The sequence below is a fragment of the Bos javanicus genome, chromosome 17 (assembly GCF_032452875.1).
Source record: "Bos javanicus breed banteng chromosome 17, ARS-OSU_banteng_1.0, whole genome shotgun sequence".
NCBI classification, from domain to species: domain Eukaryota; kingdom Metazoa; phylum Chordata; class Mammalia; order Artiodactyla; family Bovidae; genus Bos; species Bos javanicus.
In genome coordinates, this window is record NC_083884.1 from 8,567,761 (window position 1) to 8,587,079 (window position 19,319).

General features: G+C 38.9%; 1 protein-coding gene across 2 annotated transcripts in view; it reads left to right on the forward strand.

Moving 5' to 3' along the window:
- The first annotated feature begins 6,247 nt into the window (after window positions 1-6,247).
- Window positions 6,248-19,319, forward strand: part of IQCM (IQ motif containing M) — a 486,441-nt gene continuing 473,369 nt past the window's right edge. For both annotated transcript variants that reach the window (XM_061384028.1, XM_061384030.1), the window contains exons 1-2: window positions 6,248-6,490; window positions 8,437-8,555. The gene's annotated coding sequence lies outside the window, so the exon portion shown is untranslated. The remainder of the gene's footprint in view (window positions 6,491-8,436; window positions 8,556-19,319) is intronic.

The following is a 19,319-nucleotide window of genomic DNA, read 5'->3' on the forward strand; positions in this document are numbered from 1 at the left end:
GTAATGTCTCTGCTTTTTAACATGGTGTCTAGGTTTGTCATAGCTTTTATTCCGAGGAGCAAGCATCTTTTAAAAATTTTTAAAAGATATTAAAAAATATTTTTTTATAAATTACCTCAAATGTAACAAAGCATTTGATAATAAAGGCTTTAAAATGCTTAAAAATTTGATAACAAATCTTTGTTGTATTTAAGTATACTTATAAAGTTGTGTATGATATATCTTTGCAGTAGGTATAAACAAACACAATGTACATAGGAGATCATAGAAATGTCAGTATTCTCTCCCAGAGTCACAAATGCCATAGTTCAGACCTGTCGGGGAATCCTCTGCCTGTGCAGTTTCAAGGAGGTTGAGTTTTCCTTGACCTGATGACGTGTCCATCTCCTGTTGCTGTCAGCTCTGCAGCTTTTGTTGAACAGTACTTAGGCACCTTTTCTGCTCCATGGAGGGGCTCTCCAGGCCACTTGTCAGGAGGCCAAGGTGAGGCAAGGTCAAGAAGGCCTTCTGATTTGACTCATCGTTCTAGACTCTCTGCAGACTGAGAGGCATCAGGTCTGCACTCTGATGGCGTTCGCAGTGGTCTTGAGGACAACAATGGTCATCAGAGCCATAGAGCTCTAGGCCTGTATTTCTCTTCCAGTCACACATAGCTTTTGTCACACCGGGTTCCCTCATGGTTGTCCCAATAGAATTGCTTCTCCATGGACTGTCAATTTTGAGAAGGTGTTTCTTCTCTAGGAAAGATCTATGTTATGGAGATAGAACTCCAAATTCTATTTTATTGTGGTATACAATAATTGCCACTTGCTGCGATGTATACTGTGGTATACAATACTTTGGCCACCTGATGTGAAGAACTGACTCATTGGAAAAAAAACCCTGATGCTGGGAAAGATTGAAGGTGGGAGGAGACGGGGATGACAGAGGATGAGATGGTTGGATGGCATCACCAACTCAATCGACATGAGTTTGAGCAAACTCCGGAAGTTGGTGATGGACAGAGAGGCCTGGCGTGCTGCAGTCCATGGGGTTGCAAAGAGTTGAACACAACTGAGCAACTGAACTGAACTGAAACAATAATTGCAGGCTTATAGAAGAAACCAAAATGATTTCCTCTTTTTCATTCTCTAGTCAATGCAATCGGAGAAGGCAATGGCACCCCACTCCAGTACTCTTGCCTGGAAAACCCCATGGACGGAGGAGCCTGGTAGGCTGCAGTCCATGGGGTCGCTAGGAGTCGGACATGACTGAGCGACTTCGCTTTGACTTTTCACTTTCATGCATTGGAGAAGGAAATGGCAACCCACTCCAGTGTTCTTGCCTGGAGAATCCCAGGGACAGGGGAGCCTGGTGGGCTGCCGTCTCTGGGGTCGCACAGAGTCGGACACGACTGAAGCGACTTAGCAGCAGTAGCAGTAGCAGTAGCAGTCAATGCAATGCTTAGCAATGTGCAAACAGTAACCATATTGGGCCTAGACTCTGATATTATTTGCAGTTATCTTGAGTCACTCAGAGATGTGTGCCTTCCTTGGGGATAAGGTAGGTGATGATGGGGTTTCCTTTGTTTTTTGGCTGAGGTTTTCAGACTTTTACCAGACTACTATACTAAGGGGTAGGGCCATCTGGTAAAGTAGGAGTAATGGTCTCTTTTATAACTTTTCCTTACCAGTCACAGTTATGGGCTCATGGGACATCCAGACATAAATTTCTTATCTCACTTGAGATACTGTAGACTGAGAAGGTGGGGAGCATGACGTAGGGATAGAAAACCAATATAAAAGTGTGTTAGAAGAAAATCTAGAAAAGACCCTGATTTTGGTGAAGATTGAAGGCAGGAGGAGAAGGGCACTATAAAGGATGAGAATGTTGAATGGCATCACCAACTCAACAGACATGAGTTTGAGCAAGCTCTGGGAGTGGGTGATGGACAGGGAAGCCTGGTGTGCTGCAGTCCATGAAATTGCAAAGAGGTGGATACGACTCAGTGACTGAACTGAATGAGTTGCCACTATCGAAAGTGGGCATGCTATTCCATCTGAACCTCTGAGAACAGCGCAGAGTGTTTCGCAGGATTGTCTGCCCTAAGAACAGGAGGCTGGAGCGTGAATCTGTGGGCTTCCATCAACCAGTGGTTGAGGGTGACCCCTGGGGTGTTGACTCCCCTCCACTCATTTGACTCCCCTCCATTGAATCCTCCCGTTCAAGGGAAAATGTCTGGAGCCTTTTGCTTTCATTCTGCTTTTGCTCCTGGTTTTCTGATTCATTCCTGAATATATTTAGTCCTTGACTTTTTGTCTTTGCCTGCTGTTTCCAGACCTTGTTTTTGCCCTTTCTGCTGTTGTCAAAATTGGCTTCTCCAGTTTTCACCTTTGCATTCTCTCAGACACTGTATAGCAAGCACCGAGAACAATCTTATACATTGTCTTGGTGTTGTACACTTGTTTCTGACCATACCACACATTCAAGCTTGACTCTCCTGGAACCCAATTCTGTTGTTCATCTTCGCTTCTTTGCTAAAATGTTGGTCTTCTCCCAAATCCCTGCTTAAGCGCCAGACCCTGTACCCATGAGGGAAGGTAGAGTACTACAGGACAGTTGTATCTGGAAGAATAATTAACCCCAGCTGCAGGCCCAAGAAGGACACCTTGGTGAGAAGCCAGCATCCAGGACTCATCATGGATGGCACCCTCTCTATACTAATGGCCGCCTGTTCTTGAGCTTGCTTTTGGTTCTAGTACTTCTTGAGGGTCCCCGCCTCCCATTTGCTACCTGTAACCTGGGCAGGTTCCTTAATTTCTTTGATCTTTGGGTCCTGCTTCTATAGAATACTAATTGAAAATGATAGGGACTTCCCTGGTGGTCTAGGGTTAAGACCTTGCCTTCCAATGCAGGGGGTGTAGGTTTGATCCCTGGTCAGGGACCTAAGATCCCATGTGCCCCGTGGCCAAAAAATTGAAACATAAAACGGAAGCAATATTGTCACAAATTCAATAAATACTTTTAAAATAGTCCACATTAAAAAAAATCTAAAAAGAAAACAGCTTAAAAGAAAAAATGATAGAACCACCTGAACTGGATTGTGGTGTCTGGCACATTAACTACTATTTTTGTTAGAATTTTGAGTTTTCTGACCAACTTGCTTACCCTGCTTGTTGTTAGAAAATCTCTGGGCTGTCTTTAGAATGAAGACTGGCAAGGTGTGTGGGATCCAGTATGTTGACTCCTCCCCACGCTCTGTCTTTGCTCTTTGTCTTCTGACATAGAGACATGTCTTCTCCATAACCTACTTTGCCACTTTTAATTTTTTACATAATATGTATTTCAGGCTCTTTACATACATTAGTGCACATAATCCTTCTGGAGGATGTATTTTATAATCTCTATTTTATACCTTAAAACAAATCAGAACCAACACTAAAGCAAAGCAAAATAAAGCGAAGTGAACAACAGCAAAAAGCAGAGGCTCTGCATGATTGATTACCTGGCTAGCCTAAAGCTATTCATGCCATAAGGATTCCTATCAAGATTCTAATTCAGGCTTTTAATTTTAAGCAATTCTTCAGATGATGCACTTCCTCAACATTTTCTCTTCTGGCTATTTGGCCTATTGTCCTAAGGCAAAAAAAAATTCTTTATTTAAATATTAAAAAATCTAATCATTTCTCTTCTCTCTCATTCAAAACTTGGGAGCCAGTATCTGAGTTTGATAAATATACCTTGACTTCTTGCCTGTTGTTGCAACAATTTATTCCCTATTTTGTCTGTTTGTGTTCTTGAAAGGATTTGCCCTATTTGAGTTATTTTTTGAAAAGCCTAGACAGTTATCAGCATCTCTTAACTACTTTCCCACTCTTTGAAACATTTGTGGCAGCTGGGCCTTTCTCCACATGTAGAGATCAAAATAAAACTACTTACAGAATGGAATACTTCAAAGCTTCTCTGACTTCATTTCAACCTTGATGACATTCCTGCTGACTTTATTACCAGTTTGGTATTGGGAATCCAGTGAAAAGGAATTGCCAGACATAAGAGATACAGTAATTGCTGAAAAGGTGAAAATTTGGAGCCTTTCTGCATTTTGAAAACTTCAAGCTTCTAGCTAGCTTTATATTTTCAAAAAAATTCTGAACATTTACGTCCTGATTTTTTTTTTAGTTTTCTTATCCACTATCCTATTTTTCATATATTAGATGTTCAGTTTTTATACTGAGTTCTAATTAAAAAAAAAAAAGATATAACGAAATGAATACATGTGCGTTCATTCAGAAGTCCAAAAATCCTGAAATCTTTTTTAGAGTGTGCCTAGGGTGACATAACAGTGAAAAGTTACAAGTCAGTGTTGTTGGTGACTTATGACCAAGGTCGTGGAAAACACATAGCTTTTTTTGGTTGCTGCATGATTATCAGGCCTCTGATGATAAATCTGCACCCACTGGAAATGCAGTTAACTTACCTTGGTGGTTTTGATTTATTAGCCTTGCAGTGGACAAGGTTGCCATTTGTTAGTGCTTGCTTTATATCTGAATAGCTTGGAAGCATATAAATTTAAGGCATATCTTAAAGTTTGTTACTTGGCTATTTCATATTTCATAGAAAGCATCTATCAGAACTTCAGCTTTGGTTATTTCTGGTGTGACACTATTCAATTTTTAATATGATGAGGACATCTCGTTTGCATTTTAGAGCATCTCTCTTTGTGATTAGGGCTGAAATTTTAAAGAACTGTCAGAACTGTAATAAAAACATGAAAATTACAGGTGAACAATCAGCTTCATTTGGGGAGTAAAAGTTAAATGGCTTAAAGGGAGTATATTGAAGAGCTAGTGATAGATTAAATGTATTCTATTTAGCTTCTCTTTGAGCTTTTGTTCAAAACAGATATGACCCTGAGGGCTTTTATCAAACCTTGTACTTAATTTTAATTATACAGAGGAATCTTCCAGCATTGGCCTGAAATGGCATAAAAAAGATTTTTGAATGAATGAAAGGATGTGACTAGAATCAGAACTTAATGAATATGGGCTCTGAGTGCCCAAATGTGGAATAAATTCCAGGGTTAAATTGACCATAGAAGCAGTTATGAACTGTCAGCCTGAGTTCTCCTTCTTTATTGTGACCTGAGGAATAGCACAGTAGTATGAATTTTTGAATGTTAGTCCTTGTAACTGGAGAAGGCAATGGCAACCCACTCCAGTACTCTTGCCTGGAAAATCCCATGGAAGGAGGAGCATGGTAGGCTTCAGTCCATGGGGTCGTAAAGAGTCAGACACGACTGAGTGACTTCACTTTCACTTTTCACTTTCATGCATTGGAGAAGGAAATGGCAACCCACTCCAGTGTTCTTACCTGGAGAATCCCAGGGACAGCAGAGCTTGGTGGGCTGCTGTCTATGGGGTCGCACAGAGTCAGACACGACTGAAGTGACTTAGCAGCAGCAGCAGTCCTTGTAACTATTTCTCAGCCTGCACAATATTGTAATTTGGGGCTGTCACTTACTTATGGTGGGTAAGGGGCTGTCCTGTGCTTTGTAGGTAGCTTGATACCAGTAGCACCACCCCCAGTTTTCACAACCAAAAATGTCTTCAGATATTGCCAGATGTCCCCAAAGGGACAAAAATCACCCCAGCTGAGGGCCACTATTTGATGATGCAATAAAGAGAAGAATGATCAATGTTAGGGTATCCATCTTGAAGACATCATAGTGTGTGTGTATTAAAATAAGGTACAGATCACAATGTTTAGTCCATTTGCCACTAAGTTCAGTCAAACTGAGCTAAGTCTTTTAAGTTTAAACCAGTCAGAAATGGCTGCAATGTTATTTCAGTATCCTAGATCTGGCAACCGGACATTCGATAGTTTTACATTTGATATTGCATTGGAATCCAACATTGAAAATGATCAAAGCTTTTGATGTAATTGAATATTTGGCATTTATGAATACTGAAGTTTTAATCATCATGGACAACAGTAATTTTATACTGTTACTATAATGTTAAGTATTTTAAGAAATAAAGAATGTTCATCCTTCACTCAAGTTTTATTGATTCTTTTAAATATTTAATGTCAAAAGTAGAGACCATGAGGAATTTATGTTTTCTGTGATTCATTGTGGTGTTCTTTACAGAGAAGCACAGTTCTTACTCTTATCTGGGTAAAAGTAATGTGGTAGTAACAACCAGTGATCATCATCTAGTACATCACAAGGAAATGTTCTGATTCTAGAATTTTTTTGGTGTCTGACGAAGGTGGGCGTAAGTGAGAAGGAGGAAACGACCACATGGCTGCCATGATCTAGGAAACTTTCAGTCATTCATTACTTATTGGAATTGGCATTAAAAATGTAAAACTGTGTACAATTGGATAATTAAAGATTAAAAAGGAATAAAAGAAGCATACAGGAATTAGATATTATCAAGCAACTAAGATCATTGTAACTTTGGGGCACTGAGTTTGTTTCTTAACGTTTTGTTGGAGCTTAGCCAACAAGGTAAGTGGTTAAGTAATATCAATTAAGTAGTATTCATTATCTTTTTTAAAAAAGGCTTTTAAGTTATTCTGTAAGGCACATTTTTGTTTTTGTAGGATATGTCCAAATAACTAAATTTTCTTAGGATTTGACAAAATTTATAGTTTTTTTGCCTAAAGACGTTGAGATATGTAGTCAACAATGTTTCCTGTTTTTCCAGACAGGGGAATGTTATCAGTTAGCTATGAGTTCTGTGTCTCATAGGAAGAAAAGCAAGTGGACTCAGAGGGAAAAAAATCAACATGGAGGTTACTATTGTACCACGTTGTGTATAAAAAGCAATTAAAGCCTTCCTGGTTAATGTCTGATTTTAGATTTTTAGATAGTATGGCATCCTCATGCAACCTGAGTTATAAACTATATTGCATATAGCTTTGATTAGATTTTCTGACTTGGGCTACTTAAAAATTGCCATTTATAAGTTGAAGAACGTTACCAAATTAAATACACTGAGCACTAATGTTGAGCTGTCAGGACTATTGTAGCAGAGCTAGCACTGCTTTGAGAGCCTTCTTACAAAGAGAAGATAAAATCATGCCCTCCTCAGAGAGTAGCACACTATTTTTGTTATTTTCTTTTAAAAAGTCAACTCTATTGCTAAATCATGTTGTTAAAATATGGATTCTTAGAATGTACTTGGACATAAATTTGTTTACTGTCTTGAAATATTTGTGTTGAGTGATGCATGAGAAAAACCCCAGATTTTCACTGTAGTAATATGATTTAGATTCCAAAATGGCAACCAATATATAGGATTTATATGAACTTTATACATTTTTACTATTGATGGTCTTTGTCCATTGGGTCAGATGCTAATGATAGGTCAAAGAAATTATTTAGAGATATTCTTCTTAACTGTTGCTAATGAGATGGAACAGAAATAGTGATTTTTGGGATAATCATTCTGTATACCTTGTTGATATTTGTGATTTGTTAAGAAAAAAGCTGTCATGGAGCTCTGAAAACATACTAAGAAATATTATCAGCCTATTATTTTGGAGTGGTTAAGTGTAAAAATGTCACTTTTTTCCATCTTGAGTAATTATCCTATAGACTCAAAATAACTAGGTAATTAGCTTGCTAAGGACTGGATTGTTCTTTTAGAACAGCTTATGAATACAATTCTGGTGATAAGAACTCATCATTTTCTAGAGCTGTTTTCAAAATAGTATAGGTAATTATTTGTTTTCCAGGACAGGACATTACAGGCTTCCAACATGATTTCTAATATGGAAATATTAACATAAACTATCATTTTGGAGTGAAATTACTTGATCAGTATCTGATGGAAATACGCATTTCAGTATTTCCTCTTGGAATGTCTTGCAGTCTTTAAACATCATTTTCTGTATCTGAGAATGTTCACCCTTCGGTGAACTTTTATTGATTCTTTTAAATCTTAAATGTTAAATGTAGAGACTGTCTTCTGTGAGGCATTTTGTGCTTTCTGTGGTCAGTTTTGGTGTTCTTCACAAAGGAGCCTGTACTCTTGTCTGGACTAGAAAAGCTTACCTTGATACAAGTAATGTGATAGTAACAACCGGTGATCATCATCAAGTATATCACAAGGAAATACTCTGATTCTAGAATTTTTCTGGTGTCTAACAAAGACAGGCATATGTGAGAGGAGGAAGTGATCATAGGGTTGCCATGACCTAGAAAACTATTTCGATTATTGACTACTTATTTGGAATTGGTTTTAAAATTTTAAAACAATGTATAATTGGATAATAAAAGATTGAAAAAGAATTAAAAAAGGGTATAGGAATTAGGTTTTATCATGCAACTAAGATCATTATAACTTTGGAACAGGTTTTATTTTGATGAGTATTAAAGAACCTAGGGCCTAAGCTTTTTTGATTTTCTGTATCTTAAGCTCATCAAGAGAGTCTCCTGTTTATTTTTAGAAATGTAAAGGAATCCAGAAGATTTCTTCCAACTGCCTCCTGCTATTCGGGCAACTCCCTCATGAAGCCCTGGATCCCAGCCTGTTCCTAATGAAGTGCAGAATTCCAGTTCTTGGGAGGTTTGTAATGAAGCTTTGGGTTCTAAATGGGTCAGAACAGATTTTGTACTTTCTCTGGTTGTGAGAATATTCAATAGGCAATCTGTGCTGAAGACTCTGGAATAATAATTTTGGCACCTACTGATTTCTTTGTTTTTCTAAGGAAAGAAGAACATTGTTGATCACTAATCAGTGAAAGAGTTCTTTCAAGGTATCCCTTATTGAAAGATTTATCCCTTTGCTCCAGCTAAGTAAAAAGATGATTTAAACAGTATTCTTGTAATTAAAAAAAAAAAAAATCTTCTATTTGGCTCCAGGGATCTGGTACTGTCTAGATTTATTTTCTGCTTGAAATTGAACATGTAGAGAAACTGCACCAATGGGTACCTGGTTCTTCCTCAAACCTCAGTTGATCTGGTTAGAGAGTTGAACAAATATTCTTGAACTGTGTGATGATCTTTCTCTTCCTGGAGATGCTGCTTTACAACTGGTAGACCTCCTAGACTGTTCCCCTACCTTTCATATCTTTCCTTTCCCATTTATAAAAAAAATCTCATTATCCTTTTGATCGATTTTCTGTGAGATATCTCCAGTTTTATCTTATAACTCATATTGATTTCTAAATTTCTTTTATTATGCTTTTTGGTTTCTAAAAGTTCTTTTTGTGGTTGTTCTTATTTGTGGCAGCTTGGTCTCTTGTAATCTTAAATGAGGTATCTTGATGTCTTACTCTGGTTTTAAAGAAAAGTTTTCTCCTCTCTGAATAAATCTCTGTGTTCTAAATGTTGTATTTTAAATAAGTAGTTGGTTTTGGCCTATCTTCCCTAAATAAAAAGCTGCTTGGGAGCTCACAGCATTTTAGCAGTGTCAAATTTGAGTTTTCAGTTCAGTTCAGTCGCTCAGTCATGTCTGACTTGTTGCAACCTGATGAACCGCAGCACACCAGGCCTCCCTGTCCCTCACCAACTCCCAGAGTCCACCCAAACACATGTCCATTGAGTTGGTGATGCCATCTAACCATCTCATCCTCTGTCATCACCTTCTCCTCCTGCCCTCAATCTTTCCCAGCATCAGGGTCGCCCTCAATCTTTCCCACCATCAGGGTCTTTTCCAATGAGTCAGCTCTTCACATCAGGTGGCCAAAGTATTGGAGTTTCAGCTTCAACATCAGTCCTTCCAGTGAACACCAAGGACTGATCTCATTTAGGATGGACTGGTTGGATCTCCTTGCAGTCCAAGGGACTCTCAAGAGTCTTCTCCAATACCACAGTTCAAAAGCATCAATTCTTTGGCACTCAGCTTTCTTTATAGCCCAACTCTCACATCCATACATGAATCCTGAAAAAACCATAGCCTTGACTAGAAGGACCTTTGTTGGCAAAGTAATGTCTCTGCTTTTTAATATGCTGTCTAGGTTGGTCGTAACTTTCCTTCCAAGGAATAAGCGTCTTTTAATTTCATGGCTGCAATCAACATCTGCAGTGATTTTGGAGCCTGGAAAAATAAAGTCAGCCACTGTTTCCACTGTTTCCCATCTATTTGCCATGAAGTGATGGGACCAGATGCCATGACCTTTGTTTTCTGAATGTTGAGCTTTAAGTCAACTTTTTCACTCTCTTCTTTCACTTTCATTAGGAGGGTCTTTAGTTCTTCTTCACTTTCTGCCATAAGGGTAGTGTCATCTGCATATCTGAGGTTATTGATATTTCTCCTGGAAATCTTGATTCCAGCTTGTGCTTCCTCCAGCTGTGAGTTATCTAGGTGGGCCATTGAATATTTAAATTAGGCATTTAAACTCCCTAGAGAAAGGCTTCCCTGGTAGCTCAGCTGGCAAAGAATCTACCTGCAATGCAGGAGACCCCAGTTTGATTCCTGAATTGGGAAGATACCCTGGAGAAGGGATAGGCTACCCACTTTAGTATTCTCGGGCTTCCCTGGTTGCTCAGACAATAAAGCAACTGCCTGCAATGCAGGAGACATGGGTTGATCCCTGGGTTGGGAAGATTCACCTGGAGGAGGGCATGGCAACCCTCTCCAATATTCTTGCCTGGGGAACCCCATGGACAGATGAGCCTGGCAGGCTATAGACCATGGGGTCACCAAGAGTCGGACATGACTGAGCAACTAAGCACAGAGAAACGTGTTCTGCCTTTTCTGGAAGGAAAAGTTCTGCTGCCAGTCTTCTGACACTAGGAAATGGGCTGTGGGGGTGGAAAGACGGTGTCTCAGCACCTAGCCTCCTGTATGTGCAGTTACTCAATCCCCTTGTTTTCTGTAGAGTTACTGTATCCTCAGTTTCTTGGGATCTTCCCAACTCAACGACCCTCTGTTTTCCCCTTTACCAGATTCTTCAGTGGGAGTGGTGGAGATGGAAGCAGGGGCAGGGTGAGGGGCTTAACTCAGGAGAGTAGGGGAAGATATGTAGGTGTTTAACCACTTCTCAAATAGCTCTTACCCAGTGCTCATTTTAGCTTCTCACTTGCCTCCCCTACCTTTCTCCCATTTTAGAGAAACTTATGCTACCAGTTGCAGAGCATTTGGGGAACCTGTTGTATAGCTAGTTGGGTAGTGGTGGGGTTAGTCTCTCAGTCGTATCCGACTCTTTGCGATCCCATAGATGGCAGCCCACCAGGCTCCCCAGTCCCTGGGATTCTCCAAGCAAGAGTACTGGAGTGGGGTGCCATTTCCTTCTCCAATGCATGAAGGTGAAAAGTGAAAGTGAAGTCCCTCAGTCGTGTCCGACCCTCAGCCACCCCATGGACTGCAGCCCACCAGGCTCCTCCGTCCATGGGATTTTCCAGGCAAGAGTACTAGAGTGGGGTGCCATTGCCTTCTCCGAATGTAGCTAGTTACTTCTTGGCTTTTCCCACTGCCCACTCAAGGTTGAGCTTTCTTGTCTTTGGTAGTTCAGTTACTACTTGTGTACCTGCTTTCCTTCTTCTAAAACTTCATTGCCATGTTTCCTTTCCTGTTCTTTCTGTTCTTGTAAGTTCATGTCTTTCTTTTAAAAAAAGACCAAATTAGAATCTTTTGTTTAATACACTATCTTGCTGTGAATAGGGCAATATATTTAAATGTACCTAATTAAAATGTTCCTTTGAATGGGAAGCTTTCAGAAGGCAGATCTTATACTAATAGTGCACCAGGGTCTACTGTAGAAAGTTTACTTAGCTCTGAGGATTTATTTTTTGAGCTAAAAAGAAAAATGGATACTGCAACTATGTCTTTCTTGTGTGGAAGTATTATATCTAACCACCCATGTAAATTTTTAAAATTAAGACAGAGTAAAGTAAACTGCAGTGAAAAGGTTGACCAAAGGCTAAGTATATATTTTACTGCAGTGAAAAAATTTGTCATGGGGCTATGTATAGCCTGCTATTTCTGCAGAAAGATACCCCAAACTCTGAGATATTAATACAATTGTTTCATAACCAGAGTCAAGTTGTTGATTTTTACAAGTATTACAATAAAATGTTAGAGGCTTTTATTGTGACCAGAGAGGTCTGTGTCATCACCTTGTAGGGGAAGGCGACATTTAAAACTAGCCAGAGTAGAAAATCTTTCTTCAGTTTACATCACTCGAACTGGAGGCAAAGTGTAAACAGTTCTTTTCCTTGCATTTTATACCTGGGACAAGACAGAAAAAAGTACATTGTCAATTGAAACTAAAAGGATGTTGTAATAACTTCTAACCTACTTATAAACAATAGAGATATGTTAGTAATTTTAATTATCAATATTATTGCAAAATGTTTAGATGAAATGTAGCTGACTTTTAAGAGAAAACACTATAAATAATAGTTGGGGAATAGGAGTTTTTATTGTCACTTGAGGGGTATGTGTGTGTGTGTGTGTGTGTGTGTGTGTATGTGGATGTGTATGATCTGGAAGGCAGGATAGATGAGATGAGAAGCTGAATTTTACCATGAAGTTTGTAGAGGCTCACTTATCATAATATTCTCATTTGCATCTTTGTAAGGCAGGGTTGTATCGTATACTTCTGTGGATCATTCCTATCTTCCAATTAAAAGTTAAAAACGTGTGCTGTGCTTAGTCACTCAGCCATGTCTGACTTTGTGACCCCATGGACTGTACCCCAACAGGCTCCTCTGTCCATAGGATTCTCCAGGTAAGAATACTGCGGTGGGTTGCCATGCCCTCCTCCAGGGGATCTTCCCGACCCATGGATTGAACCCAGGTCTCCCACAGTGCAGGCAGATTCTTTACCTGCTAAGCCACCAGGGAAGTCCTAAAAAAAGTGTCATCAGTATAAAAAGAGTATCAGTAGGGTATTTTCTACACGACAGGGGATATGACCTTTGTCATAGTGATATGTGTTATTTAAGGATGGTTCTTAGGAATTTGACTCCAAGTTAAAAGAAGCATTTGTATTTCTCAGTTCACCCAGAGGAGTAATAAACCATACTTCAATTTCTGAAGTCTGTTTCAAAGTCAAATCCTCTCCTCTGAGAGTACTTTTCTGTTCACTTATACAACTGGAAAAGGGCATTTCAGTCAACACTTTATTCTCCAAGTCAGGAGCTGAAGGTGAGTAGGTGGCCAACAACAGAGATAATTTAAGGACCCTCACAAGGTTTTGTATTAAAACGTCTCTCTCTGAGAGAAGCCTGTATATTTCTCACTACTTTTATGAACTGTTTCAAATTTTGCCTATTACAGATTTACTTAGATTACAGTGTCCTCTTTTAAAATAAAAATATCCCAGGGAGGGTTGAGTAGTCTGTTAATCAATCATTCACAATCTAATGTAGCTTAGTTTAGTTACATTGCTTTTCTCTAGTTGATGGAAGTTTTGATGGGGGTCAGGAAGAGAGAAGAGGGAGATAACTTATTCCCCGGAGTTCTTAAGTGTAAGGCAAGCCTGAGCAGAGGACATTGAAGTGGGCTCACTTTTGACATCCAAAGGAGAGCGTGAGGGCCCTGGGTATTTGGGATCGGGAGGATGAGACAGGTGCTAGGACACGAGTGAAGAAAGAGGAGTGGGAAAATGGCAAAGAAAAACTTGCAGCTCTGAAAGGTTGTGGGCCAGTTCTTTCTCTGTAATAAAGGCCTTAAGTCAATAGTACTGGGCACTCTGGAGACATGGTTTTGTATTTTTGTCTTAAATTCGTGTTATGTTTTGTGTAATATATATCTTAATATATAGGAAAGAAAATATAGACCTTAAAAACAGACAAGCTGTATTCGAAAAATGCCATAAAACATATACAGTGCTGCTATCTTTTATTCATTAAACAATTGCTTAATGTTTAAACAATTAAACAAATGTTTAATTCAATTAAACATTATTCATCAAACTTCCATTAACTGGAGGAAAGCAATTTAATTAAACTATTTATATTTTAAACTTCAGGGAATAAATAATCAGTGTTGTAAGACTAATTATTGTCAAAAGCAGAGAGGAGGTCTCAGAATTATTCAGTAAAGCAATTTTGCAGCTCTATTGGTTAAAAAAATGTTTCTTTCAGATACATTTTTTTAAATGTTTGCTACATGGCAGGGATATGCAATGTAGTTGTGTCCTTGGTAGGCTTGGAAAATATTTTAGCTTAAGCAGGTGTTTCTTCTTCTTTTTTTTTTTTTTAAATCTTGCTCTAAATTGTAAAGCCTTTGAAATATAATCTACTTATTTTAGGAATTGTTAGACTTGTTCTTCTTATAGAACAGCATATGTGAGTAGAAAAGCAAGCTAACATATTTTTGGTCAATCACACCCATGGAAAACTGAAAACTACATTGGAGTCCAGATATCACCTACCATGTTAGAGCTTTTAACCTTATAATGTAATAACCTGTAATATTATAACCTATAACCTGTAATTACACAGATATATTACTTGTGAGGAAATAAATGATCTCATTTGTACCATTTTAGAAAAAAATCAAATCTGGAAAGTCAGAAGCTATGGCTTCATATCTTATAGCTAGGGTGACCATATCATGTATCATTGAATCCAAATTGAGATAATTTTTGGAATGAAAGGTGATGTTCAAAATAATTAAAATGTTGTCCATCTGTCCTTATTTATACTCAGTTGAAATTGTATCATTTTGACCCCTCTTCAGTTTCAGTACTGTTTCTTCTACAGTGTGCAATCTGAATTTAAGTCTGCCCAATGAATTTTAAAATTTCAGATAATTATATTTTTCAATTTTAGGATTTTCTTTAGTTTTTTTTTTTTTAGAGTTTCCATTTATTTCCTGAGTACTCCTATCTTTTCCACCATTGTATCTTGCTTCTGCTGTAGAGTTTCCATTTATTTCCTGAGTACTCCTATCTTTTCCCCCATTGTATCTTGCTTCTGCTGTAGAGTTTCCATTTATTTCCTGAGTACTCCTATCTTTTCCACCATTGTATCTTGCTTCTGCTGTATATATATTCTCCTGATTACGGGTTTCTTGTCTCTTTGCAGATTTTGTCTTCCATGCAGTTGGTTCCTGGTGCCAGAAAGGTTGGGGCCCACTGTTTATAAACAAAGTACATAAAATATATAAAAGTATATACAGCAACGGCCCCCAACCATTTTGGCACCAGGGACCGATTTCATGGAAGACAATTTTTCCATGGACTGGGGGATGAGGGATGGTTTCGGGATGATTCTCAGAAGAAGCAGGCAACCCAGATAGATCCCTCACATGCGCAGTTCACAGTAGCGTTCATGCTCCTAAGAGAATCTAATGCTGCCGCTGGTCCGACAGGAGGCAGAGCTCAGTGATGGGGAATGATGGGGAGCGGCCGGAAACTCAGATGAAGCTTCCCTCACTCACCTGCTGCTCACCTCTTGCTGTGTGGCCTGGTTCCTAACAGGCCACAGGTTGCTAGTGGTCTGGGGCCAGGAGCCTCATTTGGGGACCCCTGTAGTAAAGGACCGGAGAAGGCAATGGTACCCCACTCCAGTACTCTTGCCTGGAAAATCCCATGGACCGAGGAGCCTGGAAGGCTGCAGTCCATGGGGTCGCTAAGAGTCAGACACGACTGAGCGACTCCACTTTCACTTTCACTTTCATGCATTGGAGAAGGAAATGGCAACCCACTCCAGTGTTCTTGCCTGGAGAACCCCAGGGACGGGGGAGCCTGGTGGGCTGCCGTCTCTGGGGTCGCACAGAGCGGACACGACTGAAGCGACTTAGCAGCAGTAGCAGCAGCAGTAGTAAAGAATAATAAAGGCTGGAATATCTACATCTCTACCTACCTTACCTCTTTGTTATCTTTTTCTTCTTACTCTATGATTTTTTGACTTTATTTTATAGTTCTTCCATTGAATTTTAATAATTAATACTTTTAATAATTAATTAAAAGTAAATTAATACTTTTAATTTCCCTTAAAATCTTGTTCTCTAATCACTGCCCTCCAGCCCGGCCACCTGTTTTTATTATATGGGTGGGATAGTTCTTAGACTTTCTCTTGTGCTGTTGATTTTTCTCAGATGACCAGTGATGCATGTTTTTGGGGAAGTGTGATGCTCATAACTTGTGGGCACTGCTTTCTTTTGTTATTTTTTACCTCTTGTTTCCCATGAAGGAAGGAGTCTGTGTGTACTTGAGTAGGCATGATAACTGGTAAATACATGTGCACTGAACTTAAGATAAGTCCTGTATGATTGACAGTCTGCTGTTGTCCATTGGAGTCTTGCCCTTCCAAGAAAAATCATTTAAATTCTTTGGCGATGAGCTCTGTCACATGGCATTTCTGCCCGCTGTCTGAAAGTGAAAGTGGGAGAGATTTGTTCAGCTGTTCAGTGGTCAGTCCTTTATTCAAGTACCCTCAGTATTGTGGTACAACCTACTCTTGTCTCCTAGGCCCCCAGCTTGTGTTGTTAGAACCTTTCTGGAGTTCTCTCTTGGGTGAAACAGACCTATCTTCTGCCCAGCCCTTATCTGCTCCCAGGCTTTGTCGTCACAGAGTCACTACAGTAATCCTATTGGTGTCCTGTCTTCTCGAAATCCATTAACATTGTAGACCGCTTAGAGTTTACAGCCCACTAGCTATCCTACCTCACTTTTTGTTTTTGTATTCCCATTTCTACATTTTTAGATTCATTTCAGTGTGTTTTGAAAGGAGAAAGGTAATTGTGCTTAGGTTGCTGCCTTGCCTCAGTAGTAGCATGTACTTTGAATGTTATTTTGCTATTTAAATATTTAGGTATTTGCCTTGTTTTTTTGTTTTTAAAAAGTTTTAGGGCCGTTGAAGGTAGGTTTAAGTGTCTTATAGATATTCCCTTCCCCATCACTTATCCTTATAGATTCTGTCGGTAACTGTATATTTCACAGAGCTAGTAAATATCTGTTGAATGACTAATTCTTAAAGCCCCCTAGCATGGAACCATAACTGAAAGTATTATAACAGAGCTTGTGAAAGTTTTGTTGTGACAAATTTGCATTTTGGCAAAGGTAGAAAAACTAAAAACCAACTTATTGCATCCTTATTTAAATGTAAATATATATATATATTTTTATACTTCAAATGAATTTTACTTAAATAGCCTTTAGTTTTGTCTGATTTTATAGTTATGAAGCAGGAAAGGACAGGAGTGAACTAGAAGCAGGTGAAGTTAGAGGAAAGGGGCACCAGGAGGTGTGGAGGAAAAGAATTGACAGCTGGTGGGGAAAGATGTGCCTGATGGTAAAATGTGAAAAAGGAAAGTACATGTCTCTTGCCTCTCACTCCCTTTGGGTATGGAAAAAGCTTTGTGTAGCTCTGACCCTGAACACTTTATAGCTCAAAACTACAAAAGGAAATCACATTTGAGTTTCTCTTGATGATCTTGGAGATCAATGCTGTGGATTCATTAGTTTTCTTCAATCAGAGGGTAACTGTCTACTTTTTATAGCAGTGGAGTGTTTATGTGAACTTGTAAGGAAACGTGAACCTCTCTTAACACTTCTTAATTAGGCTGAAATTCCATCAAGGGATTTCTGTTGACCTCATAAAGAAGGAGTGTGAAATTTAATTTTCCAAAGTCACAGGTGCCCAGTCAAGGGCACAGACAGTTTATCTTTTCCGGATAGCCTACTGCAAGTGCACACTGCACCAGTGCTTAGCTGCACGGGCCCCAGTGTGGAGCCAGCTTTTATATCACCGTCTAAACCCTCTGGAAACAGTGACAGACTTTATTTTTTGGGGTTCCAAAATCACTGCAGATGGTGACTGCAGCCATGAAATTAAAAGATGCTTGCTCCTTGGAAGAAAAGTTATGACCAACCTAGACAGCATATTAAAAATCAGAGATATTACTTTGCCAGCAAAGGTCCATCTAGTCAAGCCTATGGTGTTTCCAGTAGTCATGTATGGATGTGAGAGTTGGACCATAAAGAAAGCTGAGCGCTGAAGAATTGATGCTTTTGAACTGTGGTGTTGGAGAAGACTCTTGAAAGTCCCTTGGACTGCAAGGAGTCCAACCAGTCCATTCTAAAGGAGATCAGTCCTGGGTGTTCATTGGTAGGACTGATTTTGAAGTTGAAACTCCAGTACTTTGGCTACCCGATGCAAAGAGCTGACTCATTTGAAAAGACCCTGATGCTGGGAAAGATTGAGGACAAGAGAAGAATGGGATGACAAAGGATGAGATGGTTGGATGGCATCACCGACTCACTGGACATGGGTTTGGGTGGACTCTGGGAGCTGGTGCTGGACAGGGAGGCCTGGTGTGCTGCAGTTCACGGGGTCTCAAAGAGTTGGACACGACTGAGCGACTGAACTGATACTATCTAGTAGAGAACAGAAATGTTAAATTATTCATAAAAAGTGGCTAAGTGTATTGCATTACCAAACCAATTCTGCAATTTCCATGGACTTACAGAAAATGTTATTCATCTCTTGGGGAAAACCTTTGGCAGAAAGCTGATTTTTGGCTGGCATGCTGTTTGCATCAGTTTATTCTCTGGTTAGGTTGTTCTTGAAGTCAGTTGTATACACACTCTGATCATGTTGTGGAATTAAAACAATTTTAGTTCTCAACCCATACTTATTTTTCTACTGGTATTTAACCTTCTGTGTTGAGTTTAAAATTTGAGATTCCATTGTGATAGTTTAAATGTATACTGTTTGCAATAATGACAGTTTCCAAGTAATCGAGTGGTATTCTGTAGTTTCATTTCTTGTTCTATTGTAGGCTGTTTCTCTAAACATCCCTGTAGTGTAAAATAAGGACATTATATGAAGTATGGTTATGTTTCTCATGTACGTGAACTGTTTAGAATTTTCAGTTATTCAATAGCATGACTGCAGAGTGTATAATTAAAAATTTTTTTCTAGGTTAAAAAGAGGATAATTAGAGTCAATGAAAGAAAGATGGAGAAAAACAGCAAAAGACAGCAATGAAGTATAGTCAATAAATAGTGTTACCTACAAAAGCTATTTATGTGTAATGAAATATGAAGCATCAAATCTTATTAATTCTCTTATTGGAATTTTTGGTGCCTGAATAAAATTATTTATACTTTATATTACTTTGCTTTTTAATTACTGAATGTTTAATTAAGAAAACTATTGCACTTTCTAAAATGAAGTCAATGATTTAACATATAAGAGAGTATTAAGGATTATAAATTCATAATATTTCTCTATGTTAATATTGAAATGATAAATTTCAAAGATAAAGACCATTAAATTGAATGATTGAGTTACTTACTTTAAATCATCAGACTTTATTCGCATAAATGTGTAAGAGCTACATTTGGTGTCTATTTAATTGATGCTTGGAGGGAAGTGCACATGTGAGTGTATGTTTTTCCTTGACAGTGGCCTGACCCCTGGGCTGTTT